This window comes from Manis pentadactyla, chromosome 7, assembly GCF_030020395.1.
Source record: "Manis pentadactyla isolate mManPen7 chromosome 7, mManPen7.hap1, whole genome shotgun sequence".
Classification (NCBI taxonomy): Eukaryota; Metazoa; Chordata; class Mammalia; order Pholidota; family Manidae; genus Manis; species Manis pentadactyla.
In genome coordinates, this window is record NC_080025.1 from 68,451,360 (window position 1) to 68,471,606 (window position 20,247).

The 20,247-nt window shown below is 33.8% G+C and overlaps 1 long non-coding RNA gene across 2 annotated transcripts in view; it reads right to left on the reverse strand.

The window, feature by feature from the left end:
- Nucleotides 1–310: 310 nt before the first annotated feature.
- The window catches only part of LOC118935429 (uncharacterized), a 92,574-nt gene continuing 72,637 nt past the window's right edge, over nucleotides 311–20,247 (reverse strand). Inside the window, exons 4-5 of one of the 2 annotated variants that reach the window (XR_008998478.1) lie at nucleotides 3,863–3,930; nucleotides 311–344 (exon numbers count right to left, since the gene is read on the reverse strand). This is a non-coding gene — a long non-coding RNA (uncharacterized LOC118935429). Of the gene's footprint in view, nucleotides 345–3,829; nucleotides 3,931–20,247 lie in introns of those variants that run through there. The other variant, XR_008998477.1, reaches the window with a different exon arrangement.

The following is a 20,247-nucleotide window of genomic DNA, read 5'->3' on the forward strand; positions in this document are numbered from 1 at the left end:
ATTATTCAAAGATATGCTTACAGATTGATTTTAAACTGTGTGTTTATTTATAGATTTTTTTGGATACTCAAATTATACCAGATACCTGCTCATTCCATATAAATCCAAGCAACCCCACTGCTATAAAACAAACACCTCTATTCAAGTATTTACATAGGCAAACCCAAAATATACTGAAAAGTAATTATGTCATAATACATATATAAAGCAAATTATACATATGTACATATACATATATACATGCATGTGTGTGTGTGTGTGTGTGTATTCTATATGAACATAACTGATAAAAATAAATAGATCAAACCTTACCATGCAGTTGAGTCTGGAGGAACTGGCATGTACTGTGAAAATATAAATTATTATTCCTTTAAAATACACATTATATAATAAATATGCTACATAGTTTTTTTTTTTTAATTCCCAACTGGAAAGCAGGCAAAGGCATAAATCTCTGTTTGAGTTCTTTAGGTTTAAACGTCCATTAAAGTGTAGCATCAGGATCACCTGGAGCACCTGTTAAACTACAGACTGCAGGACCCTATCCTTTAAGTTTCTGTTTTAACAGGTCTGGATGGGGTTTGATAATCTGTATGTCTCACCCATTCCCAGGCAATACTGATGGTTTTGGTTCACCGACCACAGTCTGAGAAATACTCTTAAGTACCTCAAAGCTATGCAGTCATACCTTGACCTCTCCCCTACTCCCCTTGTGCAGATCCAGCCTCAAAGAATCAACTCTTCTGTGAGGACATGAGCAAGTGAGGAATATCACTATCAGCAAGTAGTTTAAGTAAGGTTGTTCCCAAGAATCCCATATTCTAACCACATGAAGAGCTTCTAAAAATACTGCTGCTTAGGCCCTACCCAATACTAATGAAACTGGAATCTCTGGGTGTGGAACTCAGGCACAAGTAGTTCTAAAGCACCCAAGGTGACACCAGTGTGCAGCCAAATCTGAGAATAACTAATTATGAGAAAAATCCAGCAATGCTTATGCCCAGTGGCAGTAAGCAGCACCCTGCATTATTACAAATCTCAAGGACGTAAGTTTTAGGTCTGTCACTAATACTGTGACTAATATTTCCATCAAATGTTTAAAATGTTATAGTTATTTATAACTATAGAATGGATACCAAAATGTTTTAACTTTTATAATACAAAAAGATATTTTTAATGTAATCATGATTTCTCTCTTAACCTCTTTCTATCTCTCCCTCTCTTTCAACTTATGCATGTTGCTTAAGCCTTCAAATATAGCCCAGAACTATGGATTGTGTTCCATAGGCCAGCAAGATACAATAGGTAAGCTGGAAAGTGGTGCATAATTGTTGAATACATAGAGTTTAGCATCTGATATTAGGAGTTCAAACTCTGGATTCAGACTTGTTAGCTACAGGCCCTTGAGTGTGACCTTGACATTGTAAGCTGTATGACCTTCAGTAAGATCTTCCAACTTTTAATCTGTAAAAATAGCCTAACAATAGTAACTGCTTCTTATGATTATTGTGTAAGTTAAACAGTGTCAGGAGGTAGTTAAATATACAGGAAGGACTTAAATATAAACTGTCTTATTATATTTCCTTTTTTCAAATTGGCATCTCATTTATTTTACTTTAAAAAACCTTTTCAACTGTTTTATCTAAAATTTACGACTAGAATATTCCTGATTGTTGCATCTGTGCTGAGTTTTATTTTAATAATTACAGACAAAACTCATATAACATTCTTTAATAGAAATTAAATGAATATGGCAGTTAAAATGGGGATGATTTTGAGACTTGAGTCAGCCTCTAAAGGAAATTCAGTCATAGAGAGATAAAGTAGAAAGTTGACTAAAAAGTGTGTAAGAAATCCCATTAAATTAAGTTCTCAATCTACTCCTGACCCTTATTAATAAACACCTTTTAACATATTAATTGTATCTTATGTTTCTATGGGCTAAAAAATCACTAAATTCAAACATGCAGCTTTTGATGGACTCTTCATTCTAATTTTTTTCAAATTTATACTTATTATTTATATTTGCAGTTTCTAATTAAGTGATTAGGATATTTCTTATAAATAGGCATTTCTTATAAATCAAACATAGTATAATTATGTCACAATAAAAGATTGATAATTGATTTCATTGGAGAACTTCTGTATCATTAAATAATTATTTACAAGACTTTTTACTATGTTTTATGCAATAAACATACTGTTTGCTCAGCTGAGAAGGTGTTTTTAAAATGTTCAAGTATTATCTTAAATTATCTTAAAAATAATTTTTCCCATAGAAAAATAGTAATGATAATATTTTTTCTTTTTTTTTTTTGAAGTATAGTTGATACACAGTCTTTTATTAGTGTCAAGTATATGACACAGTGGTCGACCAGTTACCCACATTATTAAATCCTCACCCCAACTAGTACAGTTTCTACCTGTCAACATAGAAAGATATTACAGAATCATTGGCTAATAGTATCTTTTATTTTTAATCAAGCAATTCAGAAAAATATTAAAGACATTATTGCTCCAACAATATTTATCAGTTGTCTTTTTACAATAATGTTATATATTTGTTAAGATTTTATAAAATAAAATGAAAATTGATGGAGCACTAAAATGAATAACATCAGTATTCCATATATTTTGTTCAATTGCTACTATGAACAAGGTACTGTAAAAGCAGTGAAGAATTATAGTGAGATAACTTAAAAACAGAGGTTGGCAAACTTTTACTATAAAGGGCAAGACACTAAATATTTTAGGCTTTGTAGGCCCCTTAACAGTCCTTCATATTTCTTTTCCTTCTCTTTCAACAACCTTATAAGTACAACCTTTCTTGGCTTAGAAGCTATACCAAAACAGGTTATGAGATAGTTTTGGCTCATGGCCTGTAGTTGGTTGACCTCTGACCTAAAAATGCTTTTAGAGTATATTACCATTAATACCACTGTGGTTTTGAATCAAGATTTGAGAAATACCATTTGCAAATTTTCAAAGACATTTAGAAAACTTTCATGAAAGTGACCAAGAATTCAGAATGGTTACACACCTACATAATTAGTCCAGAATTGTGGAAACCCAATGATTCAGTGACACTGAGTTATACAATACTACACTCCGAGAATAAGCATAAAGAACATCTAAAATAGAGACAGCTGTACATGATTTACTTTAGTTTTAGTCATAAAATTCAATATCATGTGCCAAGAATCTGAATTATGAGGCAAGGAACAAAAATGCACAGACTTCTAGTAATGACGTGTCACCCACAGAAGAAGAAAATAAATGCAAATATTACATATACTTGAATAAGGACAATATTTAGTAACATAGGGTGCAGTTACTTGTTCATGAATCCATATCCAAAAACCTATGCACAGTTTTATTTTTAAAAAGCATGCGTAATGACTCCCATTTTTATGTTGGAAACATTCCTCATGCCCTGAAAATATACATTATTAAAATATATTAAAATGTAAGTTTTCATTATTTGGGATTGAATAAATTATACTATATTGCTACATATATACACATTGGTGCATACATACATAAACATAGTTTATGCAGTTGATATTATTCCATTCACAATGTGACTAGGCCAGTTAAGAATTGCTTAGTTATCATTTTTTGGTGTGTTATATTTTCTTATTCTTTGGAAGACTTTCAAGAAAGCAATCATATGAAAGCAGAGAACCTATTCATATATTTTAAGAATCACTGGGCTTAAAATAGGATATTTTTTCCTAAAGACTGCCTTTACTTTTGCCTGCAAGCTATAGTAGTCATTATCAGGCTACTATCCCAGGGATGGAGGGTAAAAAAACTACTAGGAGAACCATTTCAAGACCAATTGACTTTATTGCCTACATACCAATTCTGCAGAATTGTTTGGGAAATGAAGCAGAAGAAAGCTGCTGGGAAGGCACAGTAGGAATCCATCTAGAAAATAAATTAATATGAACTAAATCACATCATCTGGGCATATTACAGAATGCTCTGAAGGCATATGAAAGAGTGACTATGTCTTAATTGAAAAAAGAAAAAGAAAAATCCAGGAGGTATACATTTGCAATTTATGACACTTTAGTTTATAGACAAATAATACAAATGCATGTTATATTAAATTACATTATTACAAAGTATTTTGACATATACACAAATGTAAATGTATATTAAAATACTTATATACATAAAAATGGCAATTTCCTACCTCTGAAACATTTTCTAAGCATTTTAGCTCTGTTCTTCAGGTTGTTTAACTGGAGAAATTCCCTTATTGCTGGTTAAAACATGACTAGTAACCACATTTTAGTGTTTGGAACTCACTGAATCAGTGTAACACTGCAACTGCAGGTGGTAGTCACTGTGGATCAGTTAGAGAATTACTAAAAGAAGGGGAAAACAGTCTGAGAGAACTTCTGTGCCACCAAAATATTGTGCAATTAGGAGCTGTCCTACAGAGAAATTAACTAGAGCGGTTTTGAGGTACCAAAGCAGCATAGATGATGAAGGGGAAAAATGCAGTTGTGCATTTAAGCCCTGCATATCTATTCCCTAACTTCCGCTATGCCAAGATCTTACACAAAACGTCTACCTAAATGTTAAAATAAACATTTTAAATGTTAACACGAACTGTGCTCCTTACTTGTTATTATCAAGAATACTTTACCCAACACGCACACTGAGAAACAGTCCATTTTCAGGCTCACAGAACTTCACCAATGGCCGTTGTCTGGTGAAGAAGCTACTTTGACTGATCGCTTCCATTTACTTGTGCTTTCATTTATTAATTATTTGAACAAACACATACAAACCTGCCATTCTGTTTGCTACGATCTATGATGAAATATTTAAATATTTTCTTACCCTCAGGATTTGGGGAGAAAGACATGTGAAGCACAGGACACGAATTGCTATCATGGAAATACATAAGAAAAACACTAAAGGCAAAAGGAATGTCCTGGTTAATTTTACCCAGAGTACAAACTTCAGAAAGAAGATGACATTTCAGAAAAATCTTTAAAATTGAAAGGTATTTCCCAGACATAGAGTAATGAAAGATTTCAGTAATGAAAGATTCAAGTTTAGAAGTACCAGAGGATTCATATAACTCACTAGTAAGAAATTTATATTATATGTTTTTTTTAACCTGTTCTGTTTTTTCACTTTTCTAGTAATGAGATGGCAAGGCTTTTCTATTAAATAAAGTTAATATTAGGAAAGAGCACAGACATTTAAACATTAAAAAGCTGTCTTTAAATTTCACTTGCCAGAGAACCACAATAAAGACACTGAATTGTACATTCTAATTCCAATCTGCTGGAACAAAATTTATTCTGATATAAGGTATTTACATGAAGTTAGTCTAACAAATTTATTCCTCCAACATTGAAATCTACCAAAATTCAGAGGTTGCTTGCATAATGTATTTGCACACTAAAATATTTCTATCAATATTACATGAATTTTTTCATGGGAGAATGGGAAAATAATTTCTCCACTTTAAAGTGACTTATAAATTAATTATATAAAAAAAAGTTATCCTGCTGTCAAGGTTGAAAACCTTCTTACCCTACAAAAAGTGACAATTGTTGGTGACAAATTAGGTATCTGATTTTTAAAAAGCGACATTTTCTGTTGTAAGCTTTTTGTCCCTGTTTTTCTCCACTCAGACGGAGGGGCTGGCTGAAACATACTCAGCTGGCAGTAGAAGGGGAAGTAAGCCCTGACTCATGTTTCATATGTAACTATCGTACTGAAAAAAAAATAATAATTTACATTATGGTAATGGACTTCTCACTCATATTTTTACTTGCAGAAAAAACATGGACGACTAGGTCTTAATGTTTATGTATTATTCTACATAGCACATAATCACCAATGAAAGGAATTCTGTAAGTATGACCTTTCTTGAACTAACTCCCAATAATACACTCTCAAATTTTGCTTTATTTAAAACAGAACAAATTTGTTCTGTTCAATATTGCCATCTCAGACTTACTAAAATGGCAGGCTTCCAGAAACCTTCTATTGTATTTATCTTTAGTCTATGAAGAAATACAGGGATGACAGTAATAAATTAGGGTAGCAGTTGAAAATGAGACATGTTTCAATAATTGTATCAGATGCAAACGCTGATATTGGCTTTATCTTTAAATTTTCTCTTTTTACTAAGCTTAACAGCCAGGGCCTGCTTATATGCATGTCATCAAAATATCTGTCTCTTCTATAAAAACTATTTCCTAGAATCTTTCCAAAAATGCAACAGATTCATCATTTAGAAACAAATGTGTTTTTATGTTCCATAGGGAACAAATTAACACAACTGTATATTAAGTATTAATACTTCTTCATTTATTATAGAGATTTATTTTTCAGATTAATAAGCATATTAAAAATTATGCTTTTAAATGTACAAACTATGATACAAAGATATGTCTCCCTTTGTGTTTCAATAGAATCTCTGTTTTTATAAGCTGATTTAAAAAATTAATAGTATCTGGTATCAAAATGCTATGACTTTATTTTTGAGTCAGTTCCTATCAAATTGCTCATTTTTTTCATATTGAAGAACTGCTATATGCAAATGGAAACAATATGTTTGAAAGGAAGTGACCCACTTCATTGTCTCCTGCAAGCTTCCATGTGCTTTCAGAATGTGGACACTGATGTGATAAACTACTTTTTATATTAATTCCCAGATTCATTTCCTCTTATATTTTTCTGCTGAAGTGTCATTCTGTGATTTTGTAGGAAGCATGCAATAACTTTTTTCACTTAGAGATAAAAAATATTAAGCTAAGAAAAAAATGACACATTTTCAGTGGTGCATCACAAAGTCAACACCTTATGAAACACATCTGGAATTTTGGTTTTCTCTTCCAAACCATAAATTACTACTTCATGAAACTTATTTAAAATAGCTATTGTAAATATAATGCTTTCTCTAAACCCCTCAAACTCAATAATTATTATTCAGACTTAACAGTATAAAATGAGATCATTTAAATTATTAAGTATCTCACTGATGCATGAAAAGTTAGTTTTCATATCTGTAAACAAGTAAACAAAAATCAATTAGGTCAAGATTGACTGAAAACACTCTGGAATATTTGGTAAGTAATTATCAGTGAAAAATCTTAGAATAAGAGCCTTTTGAAATTATTGTGAATACTTCTCCATGTAAAATTATACCATCATCAGACTTTGTTTTTAATTTCCCTGTCCTACCTTTTCTGTATCTTTCAATATAGAGGCACCAGTAGGAAAGTGCTGATCTGTGTCTCCTCCAAATAAAGTAAGTATTTGCTCTAACAGAATCCTTAGAGACTATTTTAACCAAATGCTCCCCACACTATAGTCATTTTAAATGTTACCTTAATTGTGTAATTAAAAATTGCCATCTTTTATTACCCGAATAAAAAGTGCATCCTGGAAAGGTTTGCTTTTCAGCAAAAATTTATAGCTATTGCCATAATAAACCTGTATAACAAGCCACCTGCAAAACTCAGTGATTTATCAATCATTTATTGTCCCTAGTCTGAGAATCTATTGGCTGGGGTTTGCTTGGCCCTCAATAGAGAATCTCTGTTCCAGGGTATAGTAATGAGGCTGCTCTTCTCACTGCACATGTGAGTTTGTTCTGCTCCACATACCTCTCATCCTCATCCTCATACCGGCTGGCTAACCCAGGGCATGTTCTCCTCAGTTGCAGAAGTACAAGAGAGAGCATGGCCTACTAAGAAGTGCCTTTAAAGTCCCTATCTGCATCATGATTACTCATAGCCTGTTGGTTAATACAAGACACATGGTTGAGCCTAGAGATAACAGGCAGAATAAGAGGATTGGGAAGTTATTTGACACAAAGCATGGATACATCATGAAAATCAGGTCAATAATCTACTAGCACAGTATTGTCTCAACCTATATTTAAATTCAGCTATAATTCTGAAGACACTTCTTGATCATAAAGATAGACATTATGAACAGATTTATCGAAAACATCCAGGTGCTCTGTATTAAAAAACTCCCCTAAATTTTTAAGTAAAGCCATTGTAAAAGATGGAAGATTTGAGCATTTTAGTATTCTAAAATATTACAAAAAGAATAAATATGTATATTCCACTTTAATCATCTTTTATATATAGCTTTCCAGAAGCTGTATGTGAGTCTTAGAAAATTACTACCTCTATAAAAATTAAACATTTATAAATTGACTAGGTAAAAATTCTAATTTATGTTTTTTAACCCCACCCTCTATTAAAATAAGACTAACTCGTATTTCTTTTTTCCCTTCTCAGTTTTTGAAATGGTAATGTGTTGCTTGCAATTCCTTTTTTCCTAGCTTTAGTGACCCATAATTCTAGCTAAACCAGTGGTCCTGATAACCTGTTACATATTAGAATCACCCATGGAGCTTTAAAAACCAAAGCAAACAAACATGAAACATGAATGGCCGGAGAACAACCCTAGGAATTCTGGCTGAATCGGGTTAGGTGGGACTTGAGCATCACTCTTTTATTTTTCATCTCCTAGCTGATTCTAATGAACTACAGGATTGAGAACTGATTTAAATGTAAATCCAATGTGTATAACTGTAGATCTATTTGGTTATAAATATACAATGACATCAACAGTGTTGCCAAATTAAAGGAGAAAGGGAATGTAGTATCATATGAATCTAAATAGTCCAGGGATGACTTTGGCTTCAACTTAACCAAGGGCTCAAATGATATGCCCAAACTCCACCTCTCTGATCTCTTCGCTCTGTGTGGTTACCACTCTCAGTGTAACCTCCTGATTACAAAATGACTACAACCTACTTCTGTAATTGGGCTACACCCCTCTTCATTCATATTTAATAGAAAGAGGACATCTTTTCCTCCAGTTATTGAAGAAAATACTGTACTTCATTTAAATCATATGCTCTTCCCTAGGTCAATCACTGTGGTCAAGAACAAGAAATTATGCTACTTGATTCAGGCCTAAATTCTGTTTTACCCAAGAACTGGGATTAAAAATAGCCTCCCTTAAATACAGATGAACAAAATTTGGCATTCTGGTCCCATGAAATAGGATAATAGAGAATGATCCAAGAACAGAAATCAGTCAATTCTTTATATTCACATTGGTAATTAATAGGGGGTAGCATTTATCTGTTATGTATTATGACATATAATTTGTATTAGACACATCATTCTAAAGAAACAGAAGAGTATTAGAATACGCAATAGTTATAAATTGCTACAATACCAAACTGTTAACACTAAATACTCAATAACATAAAATAAAGTCCAATAAAATTAATTTGCCTATCAGTAAAATACATTTATTCAGAAAATTCATAAATAGGATAAAAGCTCTTTGAAACTATTTTCTGATCCTTTCGAAATACTAATTACAGCTGGTACCATATGCAGTTTAAAATAGACCCCAAAAGACTGTTGATTGACTGTTGTAATGGAATTCCCAAAGTAGAAGTAATCAGGAAAATAAAAAGTCAGAGTTTGGCATGCTTGTTGTTTAACAGTGTGCAAAATTGGCAGCTTTCAAATTGTTTTAGTACATGAATCTAAATAAGAAAATTATAGATAATTTTGACAGTTATAAATCCTACAAACATGATTTAAAAAGAATGTAAATGTATAATCAGGATACAAATGCCCAACAAATTGATAGATTCCACTGTTTACAACATAAAAACATCAGAAAATTAATACTTTAATTAATCTAGGCTTCATTCACACAGGTCTAGAAAAAAAACATTGTTTTTATGTAAGTTTAACTCTTTATTATATAGGGAGATCTTCCTATGTAAATATGGCTAAGTATATATTTCAAGTGGTCATCTTAAAATAGGCTTTTCAGTAAGGAAATGAAAATTATGGTTTTTCTGTTATATATGTTGGCTCTGTCAAGCAACAGGTAGGTGATATATGCATTTGATACATTAGTGTTTTTAAACTTAACAATTTTAAGATTAAACTTGTGTATATAACTTTTAAAACTTTAAATATAATTTGTCTACTTTAAACTTAAAGAGAATATAAATATATTCATAGATATTATATCTGAATATTTACTTAAAATTGAATTTCTAGTTCATTTTCCTAAGATTTAAAATTTTAAATGTTTAGATGACTAGTTTATGAGAACTCTAAAACACAGTAGAACACGGTAACTAAATATAAGAAAAATCAAATGTATTACAAGTCCAAAATGAAACTCTAAGATGATGAAGTTGAAGAGAAAAAAATATGAGACAGAAAAAAAGAGAACTAGATTTAACAGAGTATGGTAGAACAAAATTTTATACATTTTTAAATTTTACAGGAAAGAGTTCAGCAACTGTTTATAATTATTGTAATCTAAATTCAACTACTTGTACCTTAATGCTATTCTCCCAAAGTTGATAATTAAATTCATTAAGTGATGAATCAGAAAATATGATTATTCATGGTGTTCATTCACTTAACATGTACTTGAGTACCTACTACATGCCAGACGTTCTTCTGGGCAGTTAAGATACAGTGTTAATAAAAGTAAAAACATATAAAAAATATCTTACCTCCTGGAGCTTATGTTATAATGAGTTGGACAGAAACAAAGGAAAAATAAGTAAATTCTATGGTATCTTAGATGTGACAATTATAAAAGAAAAAGTTAAGCATGGGAGGGAAATAAAAAACATTTTGGGAGATAGGGGGGTGTTTAAAAGTTATATGACAAGGCCTGGGAAGTCCTTACTGAGAAGGTGACACTTGAGTAAAGACAGAAAAGAAACAAGAGACTAAATCAAGGATACTGTTATGGACTGAAACTATCAGCTTGTACTTCACATTATTTTCCATCTCTGTTGTTTGGTGCACACACATTTAAGGTTGCTATGTCATTTTGATAGATTCTTTTATCATTATGCACTGTTTCTTTTTGTCCCTGGTAATCTTCATAGCTCTAACATCAACTTTATATGATATTAATACAGCTATTCCTGCTTTCTTTGATTAATGTTTCCATGGCATACTTTTCCCATTTTTGCACTTTCAAACTGTGTATGTAATTACACTTGAAGTGAATTTCTTGTAGACAGCATATAGTTTGATCAGGTTGTTTTAATCTACTCTTTCTTTTCATTGGTATATTTAGACCACTTAAATTCAAAGTAATATTGCTATGTTCAGGTTTATTTCTGTCATTTTTTAGTTGTTGTTGTTTCCTTTTTGTCCTGCTTTTCATTTGTTTCCTTTTCCTTCTTTGTTGTGGGTTACTCTAACACATTTTAGATGTTGATTTTGACATAAATATAGTGTTTTAGAGTGTATCTCCTCATAGTTTTTTGTGTTTTTTTTAGCAGTTTGGTAGCTGTTATATAAATATAACTTGTCCAAGTCTACTGGTCACTTCATTTTACCAGTTCAGGTGAAGTGTAGAAACCTTGACTTTCTTTATGTACTTTCTTCTCCTCCTGTTTATTTTTGTCACATTTTCTGTATTGCTTCTGCTATCAAACATAATTTAGAAAGCTCAAGGAGAGAGTTTTTATGTATTTATTTATATTTTTCCACTTTATGTAGTTTTCCTCCCTTCCTGATCTTCCCAGATTCCTTATCATTTGAATTCCATTTGGAGAACTTTCTTTAGTCATTCTTTGAGAGTAGCTCTGCTGGAAATAAGTTCTCTTCATTTTATTTCATATGCTAATACCTTGACTTCTCCATTATTCCAGAGAATATTTTCACTGAATATAGAATTCTGGGTTGATAGTAATTTTCTTTCACCACTTAAAAAGTACAGTACCTGCCTTCTGTCCTCTGTGGTTTCTAATGAGATTATCTACTGTCATTTAAATTATTTTCTACTATAGGTAAGATTTCATTTGTCTCTGGCTGCTTTCAAGATTTATATGTTATTAATCTTCAGAGGTTTACTCCAGTGTTTCTTCACGTTCACTTCATTGGGCTAATCTTGTTTAGAGTTTGCTAAGCTTTTCAATCTGTAGTTTTATCATGTTTGCAAAATTCTGAAAAATTTCAGCTATTATTTCTTTAAATAGCTTATCATCCTGACATAGTTTATCCTTTCTTTCTGTGATATCAGTGACACAAATGCTGTGTCTTTGGCCATAATCTCATATGTACTTGAGATTCAATTCATTTTTTGTGTGCATTTTTTTCTGTTGTTCAGATTGGGATATTTCTATTGTTCCATCTTCACATTCACTGATTTTCTCTTTCCCATCCATTCTGTTGTCGAGCCTATCCACTGATTTTTATATTGGTTATTTTCTTTTCCAGTTCCAAAATTTACGTTTGATTCCTCTTTAGATCTTGTATTTCTTTTCTGGAACTTTCAAATTTTATTTTCATTTGATTCAACCACATTAGCAATTGCTCATTTAAGCATTTTTACAATGGGTGCTTTAAAATCCTTGTCAGATAATTCTAACATTTGTCCCATCTCAGTGGCATCTGTTGGTTGTCTTTTCTCATCTGGTTTGAGATCTTCCTGGTTCTTAGTATAACACATTAGTCTACTGAATCCAGACATTTTATGTGTTTTGTTATAAGGCTCTGGATATTACTTAAACCTTCAGTCTTAGCCCTCTCTGAAACTAGTCTGGTGTGAAGAGGGTTCCTGCTTCATTACTGCCAGTGGCATGGAATTGCAGTTTCCAGATTGAGCCTCCATTAACAGTGCGGTTGGGAAGGGGGCCCTCACACTGATGGGTAGGGGCTGGAGTTCTGACTCCCCGAGTGTTCTCCTTTGACACTGTGTTTGTCTATATGTGTATGTGTTGAGGGGGTGGAAATGATCTCGTTATTGCTGGATGGTAGTGAGTGTCCTGATTCTCCATTAGGACTCCTCTGACAGCATGCCAGGGAGGGGCGGGGGGAGGAGAATGCCTCATTACCACGGAGTCGCAGTGAAAGTGTATGCTCCCCCCAGGGGCTCCACTGAGATCATGGAGTGTGGGAGGCTGATTCCTGCATGGCAGGGATAAAGTCCTGGCTTCCCACTTAGCTTTTCTGGTATTCCCACTTTACCTTTGCTGGCAGGCTACAGATTTTTCTGTGATGTTTGGCTGAAGTAATCAATGCTATCTGCCTTTCTTCATCCACTGGCTAGAGAAAGCAGGTTTTCCTTGGGCTGTTTGTTTGTTCTTCTGTGCCAGTTGTTGTTTGTGAGTTGCTTACTTCTCCATTTTCCAGACTGACATGTATAAATCATAAAGAAAGCCAAGAATTTAACACTATGTTGTTTCTTGGGTCCTGAGATCTCAACCTTGTTTACCTTCTGCTCCCCACCTATAATAGTCTTCTTAAATATATTTTACATCTTAAATGTCCAGTAATTTTAGTTGTATTTAGTGGGAGGAATAAAAAAATGTACTTCTGCTCCATCCTCCCAGAAGAAGAAATCCTAACCTAGGTGAATCATTACTCTAGCAGCTGTGTTGCAAATAGGAGGCAAGTATAGAATGAGGGAGAGTAGTTAGATAGCTATTACCATGATCTGGGGGACTTAAATCAGCATAGCAACTCTGAAGAAGATGGAATGCAATTAGAGTCTAAATATATCATTAAAATTAAGGCATTAATATTTGCTGATAATTTAGATATAGAGTAAGGGAGAAAGAGAGCAATGAAGTATGATTCTAAAATTTTTGGTCTAAGGAATAGAGCTACCCTCAGATTAAATGAAGAAGACTATAGACTGGCCCAGTCTGAAGGGCATGGGAGATCAGAGTATGGTTTTGATATTACATAGAATGGTAGCTATTAAACAACCAAATGGAATTAATGCAGTCATGTGGCTATGTGAATCAGAGTTCAAGAAAGAGGCCTGAGCTGGACATATAAATCTGAGAATCATTGTGGTGTTCAAAACCATGAGAACAAAGATTATTAAGGGAAGGACAGAGCTACACACAGGACAAAAGATAGCCCTCACATGTTAAAAGTTCTGGGAGAAAGAATCTGCAGAGAGGAATGAGAAGAATTGGCTAGAAAAGTAGAGAAAAATCAGTGTTGCATTCTTGAAACCAAGTAAAGAATGGATATCAGGAAAAAGGATGAGGTCATCAATATTAAATGTTTCTGATAAGTCAGGTGACATAGGTCTGAGATTTATGATTGGATTTGTTATACAGAGTAATAGATATATTAGGTTCCTATAGCTTGCATAACAAATTACTAAAAACTGAGTGGCTTAAAACACAGAAATTTGTTCTGTCACAGTTCTGGAAGCCAGAAGTCTGAAGTCAAGGTGTCACCAGGGCTGCACTCCCTTCAGAGGTTCTAGGGTAGAATCCACTCCAATGAGGAGCTGGAAGGGATGTAGGGTAGCCATCTTTGACTTGCAGTCTTATAACTCCAACATCAGCCTCGATTTTAACACAGCCTTCTCTTCAGCATGTAGTTTAATCTCCCTCTACCTCTTACAAAGACACTTGTAATGGCATTTAGGTCCAAACCAGATAATGCAACAAAATATTATCCTCATCTCAATATCCTTAAATTGGTCCTATCTGCATAAACTTTACCATGTAAAGTAACATTCACAGGTTCCTGGGATTAGGACATTGGGCATATCTTGAAGAGCTACTATCAGCCTACCACAAGACAAACACAGAGATAAAATATGTTTAAATTTTTATTAATTTATCAGGATGTTAAGTGAGGCAATTCCTGTTTTCTCAGAACCCTGACTGAAGGACAATGTTGAGAAGAATGAGTATTCCTGCCAGGCTTGAAACAAAAAAATGAAACCAGCCTTATAATGTGAGCATCCCATCTCACTGCCAGCCTACAGGAGAGATGCTTGGAGGTAGTGCAGAGATTCCTTAGAGATTATACGGAAGAGAGCTGGAGCTTTTCAGTGTGACAAGGTTAGATGTGAGAGGACAGGCAAAAAGGCACAGTATGTCTTCTGAGCCAAATGGACACCACAGATGATTGTCATTTTGAATGAACTCAGTCTGAGGGAATGTCTGCCTCTTGGACTGTGTGGGTGCAAAATGCGCTCAGAGACACCAAGGCAGGAGAAAGGGGGATGCTCTAAGAGGTCACACAGGGAACACAACCCCTGCACCAGGGAGAGGGAATTGGCAGCTAGAGTCCAACAACACTGAAGGCACAGTTTTCTCTTCTGCTCATCCTTCTTTTCTAGCCCATCTCACCAACCTTGGGAAACAAAAAGCAATAGAATGAGTTTGGGAAATAGGGTCAAAAAAGAAGAGCATAGGAACATTCTAAGCATACAATTCCCCATTGCTGAACTGCAAAGGAGTCAGGCCTGAGCTGCTTAAAATTTGATGTAAGATGAAAGTTCTTACTTAGATGATACTGGAATTTTTAATAAATAAAAATTAGGTTGTTAGGCCTAAAATATCTGAAAACCTGTGAGATCTAATAAATGAAAAGAGTCTAGAGGTTTCTTTATTTAATGAGGAAATGCCAAAAGGAAAAGACCAAAATATTATTTCCTAATTGTACTCTCTCAAGTTCCTGTAATGGATATGTTAGCAACATATGGGTCTTTTTATATGTAAATACAAACACTGTTTATATCCCTACTAAGTCAATCCGTTCAATGATTTAGACACCCTCCTGTGTATAAACTGCCCTGGCAACTCGGGATCACTTCCAGTCATCACCATGTTCTTTCTCCATCCCTTCCTGCCTCACGCTGATACTTAAAAGGTGATTCTCTCATCTCACAGAAGAAAGTTCATCCATAGAGGCTCTTTCTCCACAGCAAAGAAAATACACTTTCCCCTATGCCCCAAACACCGCCAAACTTACACACATACTTACAGCGTATGTTGATATACATGTTGAAAAGGCCAAAACGATCCTATGGAGAACTATGATTGCAACTAAAAAAGAAGAAATGAAGGATTTTCTCCCATTCAAAACTGCAGCAACAAATCTCAGAGAGTAATTTTTTCCAGAGTTGGGCAAGGCTTGAATGCTTATAGTGCAAACTGTGGACCTTCAGCCCAAATATTTTGCAGGGCAAAGCAGTGCATACAAAGAATCTACTGCTACCTACAGAAAAACAGTAAGGGGGAAAAAAAGAGCATCTTGATGTAGCAGAAGTTAGCAATCAAAATAAGCTTCGCTGGTGATTTGTGTGACCTGGGGATGCAGCTGCCCATCCTGCCAACTAACCCAGGAAAGGTAGCCCAGCTGTTTCCAGGGAAGAGTCACAACAATGGGAATTCTGTTCTCTGGGAGACATGAGGATTAGTTACCAGTGATCCCGGTTGCATGTAGGACCACACACAACTCCATTCAAACAGAAACCCAAAGTACAGCCTTTGTGTGCCATGACATTTGTTAACTCTGAGCTAATTCCCTGAAGGTTATAACACACCATTCATGAAATTTTATAAATAAAGCAGTATTACTAGTCTTTTTAGAAAGATGACTTCAAAAATGTTCATGGTTTCTAATCTAAGTTGTTTAAATAGCTGCCTACTTTATTATCTAAATTGATTATAAAATAGTTTCACAATTTTGTCCCCCTGCAGATATATTTTGAAGTAAAGATTATAGGGACAATGACTGCTTCAGTTGATGGCAGTCCATGTACATGCCCAACTCTTTCTTTATTACATGGTTAGTTTGGTCTTTGAATATTCACTTTCCTCTCTGTTTCCTCCCTCTTTCCTATTTAGGCAAATAAAATTTGTTCTATTCTAATTAATAATGTGACTTCATAAAGAAGAAAACTTGCTCTTTCTACAAAGAAACAAATGTCTCAATACAGAAATGGAAAATTAATGATGCCAAAAAGGGAACAGGGCTGATCTTTGACTTGTTATGTACTTGCTTAAAGTGCTTCCATGGAGAACTTAAAGGTTCTCCATGACCTATAGAAGAAAGTTCAGACCTTTTAAGGGCATAAAAGTCCTCATCCCCACAACTCATGTTGAGCCTCATCTCCAGGTGCTCCCTGCTTTGAGCCCTATAACCTGACTGAAAAAAGTAAATTTTCGGTTTTCCAAAATTGTCATTTTTTTATTCCTCGGTGACTTGTCAGATACAATGTCATCTGCCACTACCTTTTTTGCAAATCCCTGTCCACTTAGCAAACTTCTGCTCATTTTTAAATATCCAGCTCAAATTCTACTTTAAAGTAGACTTTCTTGACCAATTTCATGCAGAGAGCCTGTGCCGCCCCATAAGCTTTTACATAGTACTGTTATAGTAGTCCCATCACACGGTACTATAATGGATTGTTTATGAGAGGGTGTATCTTCAGCGGGCTGTGAGTTCTTTGAAGACAGGGTTTGTCATAGTAACACCTTCATTCCTAGGACCCTGTACTGATTGGTATATGGTGACATTATGCAAATATTATTGAATTTATGAAAAACAATGTGGTAATGATCAATTTTTCATGTCTTGGTACCAACCATAAGGTGCTCTCTGCCAGCACCCTGTCCAGCCCTGCCCCTGTGATTAAGACTTGAAGCAGAAGATGGTCATGCCTTATAGTTGACTTAGTCCTAATCAAGAGTGGAAGGTTAACACAGATGAATTGCTCCAAACTATTTCTTTGTTCTGTTCACATCTCCCTCTCACACTGTCCTATCAAAAAATAAATAAGAAGAAAGCAAAAAGTAAACCATTGCTCAAACCCAAAACACATGTGGAAAGAGAGAGATTTTTGTTGTTGTAGAGACTTGTAAACTCTAGACAAACAGTACAAAATATGTTATTGTGGGCCCTCTTCTTCAGGGCCTTATTCCTTTTATGCAAATGTTACATTTTTATTAAGGATCCAAATAGTACAGAGATATGTACAGAAACATCCCTCCCATACAGAAACATATCTGCAATATACATACATTTAGTTACATCTTCTAAAGTAACCAGGATTATCAATTTGGTATCTATCCTTCCACATATTTTTTTAATGTGTGTGAGGTGCCATTTGTATTTTTAATGATACTGAGATCCAACATTATTATGGATCTTTCTTCTTTACATTTCACTTTTCTCTTCCTTCCCAATTTTTAGCAAAATCCGAAACATGTCAAGACTAGAATTCCTAGAGGGTAGTTAATGTTTAAGGACTTCCTTTCTCCTTCACTAAACAATGATTGTGACATATTTTGCTCCCACCTTACAGCCCTTCAATCAACTAGGAAATCAAATAGGATTATCATTTCTGTACTTCAAATGATGCCACCTTACACAATAACAGCTTGCAATGCCCAGAGTCTGATGAGTCTCTCTCTCTCTCTCTCCTATGATGCATGTTCAAACACATATGCCTACCTAGAGACAGAAGCAATGCCTCTATTCTGAATTTCCTTCTTTATTTTCATTTTCTTTTTCAAAAGTAGTTCTGTTTGATGAACTTTTTATTTGATGAAACAGAGCTTAGTAATTCACTCAGCACAGGAACCAAGCTTATCATGTCACCTCTAACAAGTGATACTTTGTACATTGCACAAAGTATCAAATCAATCTTTGTTGGAATGAATGAATTTCAAACTACATCCATACTGTTTCACCTTTCTTTACACATTCAGAAATCTATAGCACTCTGATAGATAGATAACTTTCTTCAGTTGGTAATGGCCATTTCTTTAAAAATTTCTAGTGAACCCCATGTTAATGCCACTCAAAGCCATATAATTTACGACTGAAATTTAAATTTCACACTAGAATTTTGTCAGGGAGAACAGTATGAATATTTATATTTGACACAAAGTTAAAAGTAACAGTTGGGAAAAAGAACCGCAAGTAGAAAATGCAGATGAATGGAGGTAGTACGATGGTGTTAAGACAATAGAAGTATTTCTTCACTGAAGCAGAAATACACAGGCTTGAAAGATTTAATTTCAGTTTCTGTTCAGTCTTCTTATTTTCCCTTATTATTATAATATTCTCATCTATAGTTTTCATTTCTTTACATCTATTTAGACATTTATCACTATCTATACTCTAAAATGCTCTGTTCTGCTTTTCCAAACATTCTTCTTTCTACTCTTTTATTCTTCCCCAAATATGTACATTTTTAAAAATGCTATTCTGTCAAAAAAAAACTTAAACCATTACCTAATACCTATGTTTCATAACATAACAGACATGTCTATCATTTTCTCGTTCTTTGCTTAATTCCTATCTTCATCTTTGTAATCCACCTAAATATGTCAGCAGAGAATATGGAAAGATTTATTCATATTTATAGCTGAGGAAACTGAGGCCCCCAAAAAGCCAAATGTCTTACCAATTGTTACTCAGCTAGTTTAAGTAGCCTGTGCCCTAAAGACGTGTCTACTGACATGCAGTCTCTGTTCTTTCCCTACATGTTATTATCTTTCAAATAAAGCCAGCATTTTCCTAGGATCACTTAGTTGGTGCCATGGTTTAAGGTGGTATTCATATTAAATGTTTATTATAAAAAGAAAGTAAATACCACTTTATTAAAAGGAGAACACAACAGTAATAGTTTTGCCTTACATGTTTCTAATAGGAAAAAACATAATCTATGATATTGGTGACTTTATATTTTGCAAAATTATGTGATATTTAGTAACTTCAATTGATGTTTTTCATCTGCCAGACTAATATTAACATGTGTCATAGAGTTTCTAAATTATGCCCACAAAATATTAATAGTTCTGGTTAAACAGGAAGGAAAGGGATGAGATGCTTGAAACATGCCCTCATAGCCTATAATGGAGAGCACCACACACACATTAACAGTTTTAATTCTCAGAGGTGAACTGAAAGTATTTTTATTATATAAAGCTCCAAACATTGGCACAAAAGAAAAGTCAACTATAAAAATAGGTAATGTTTGTTATAGTTACCTTTAGCAGTTTTGATGTTATCTAAATACTCTAAATAATCTTAACGAAGCAATTTATTTTATCATCTACACTGTGAGTACACCAAAGATTTCATTCTAAATAATTTTTCTGATGATATGACTTACCTACCCCCTGTATAAACAGATACTTGCTTCCAGGACCACTACTGCAAACAATCAGGGTTTACTGGAATACTTAGCAGGGACGTTGCCTTGTTAGGAAGAAACTGATGTAACTTAGAGTTGTTTAGAACTATAAAAATTAGTTGTAAAATTTCAGTAAGAACTTAATTCTAACTTTAAAATCTTAGAAAGGATTTATTCCCCTTTCTAAAATTTTAAAGCAGGAATCAAGCTCCTATGAAAATTTTAGACATACATATACATACACACATATGTACACACATGGGTATGTATATTTAC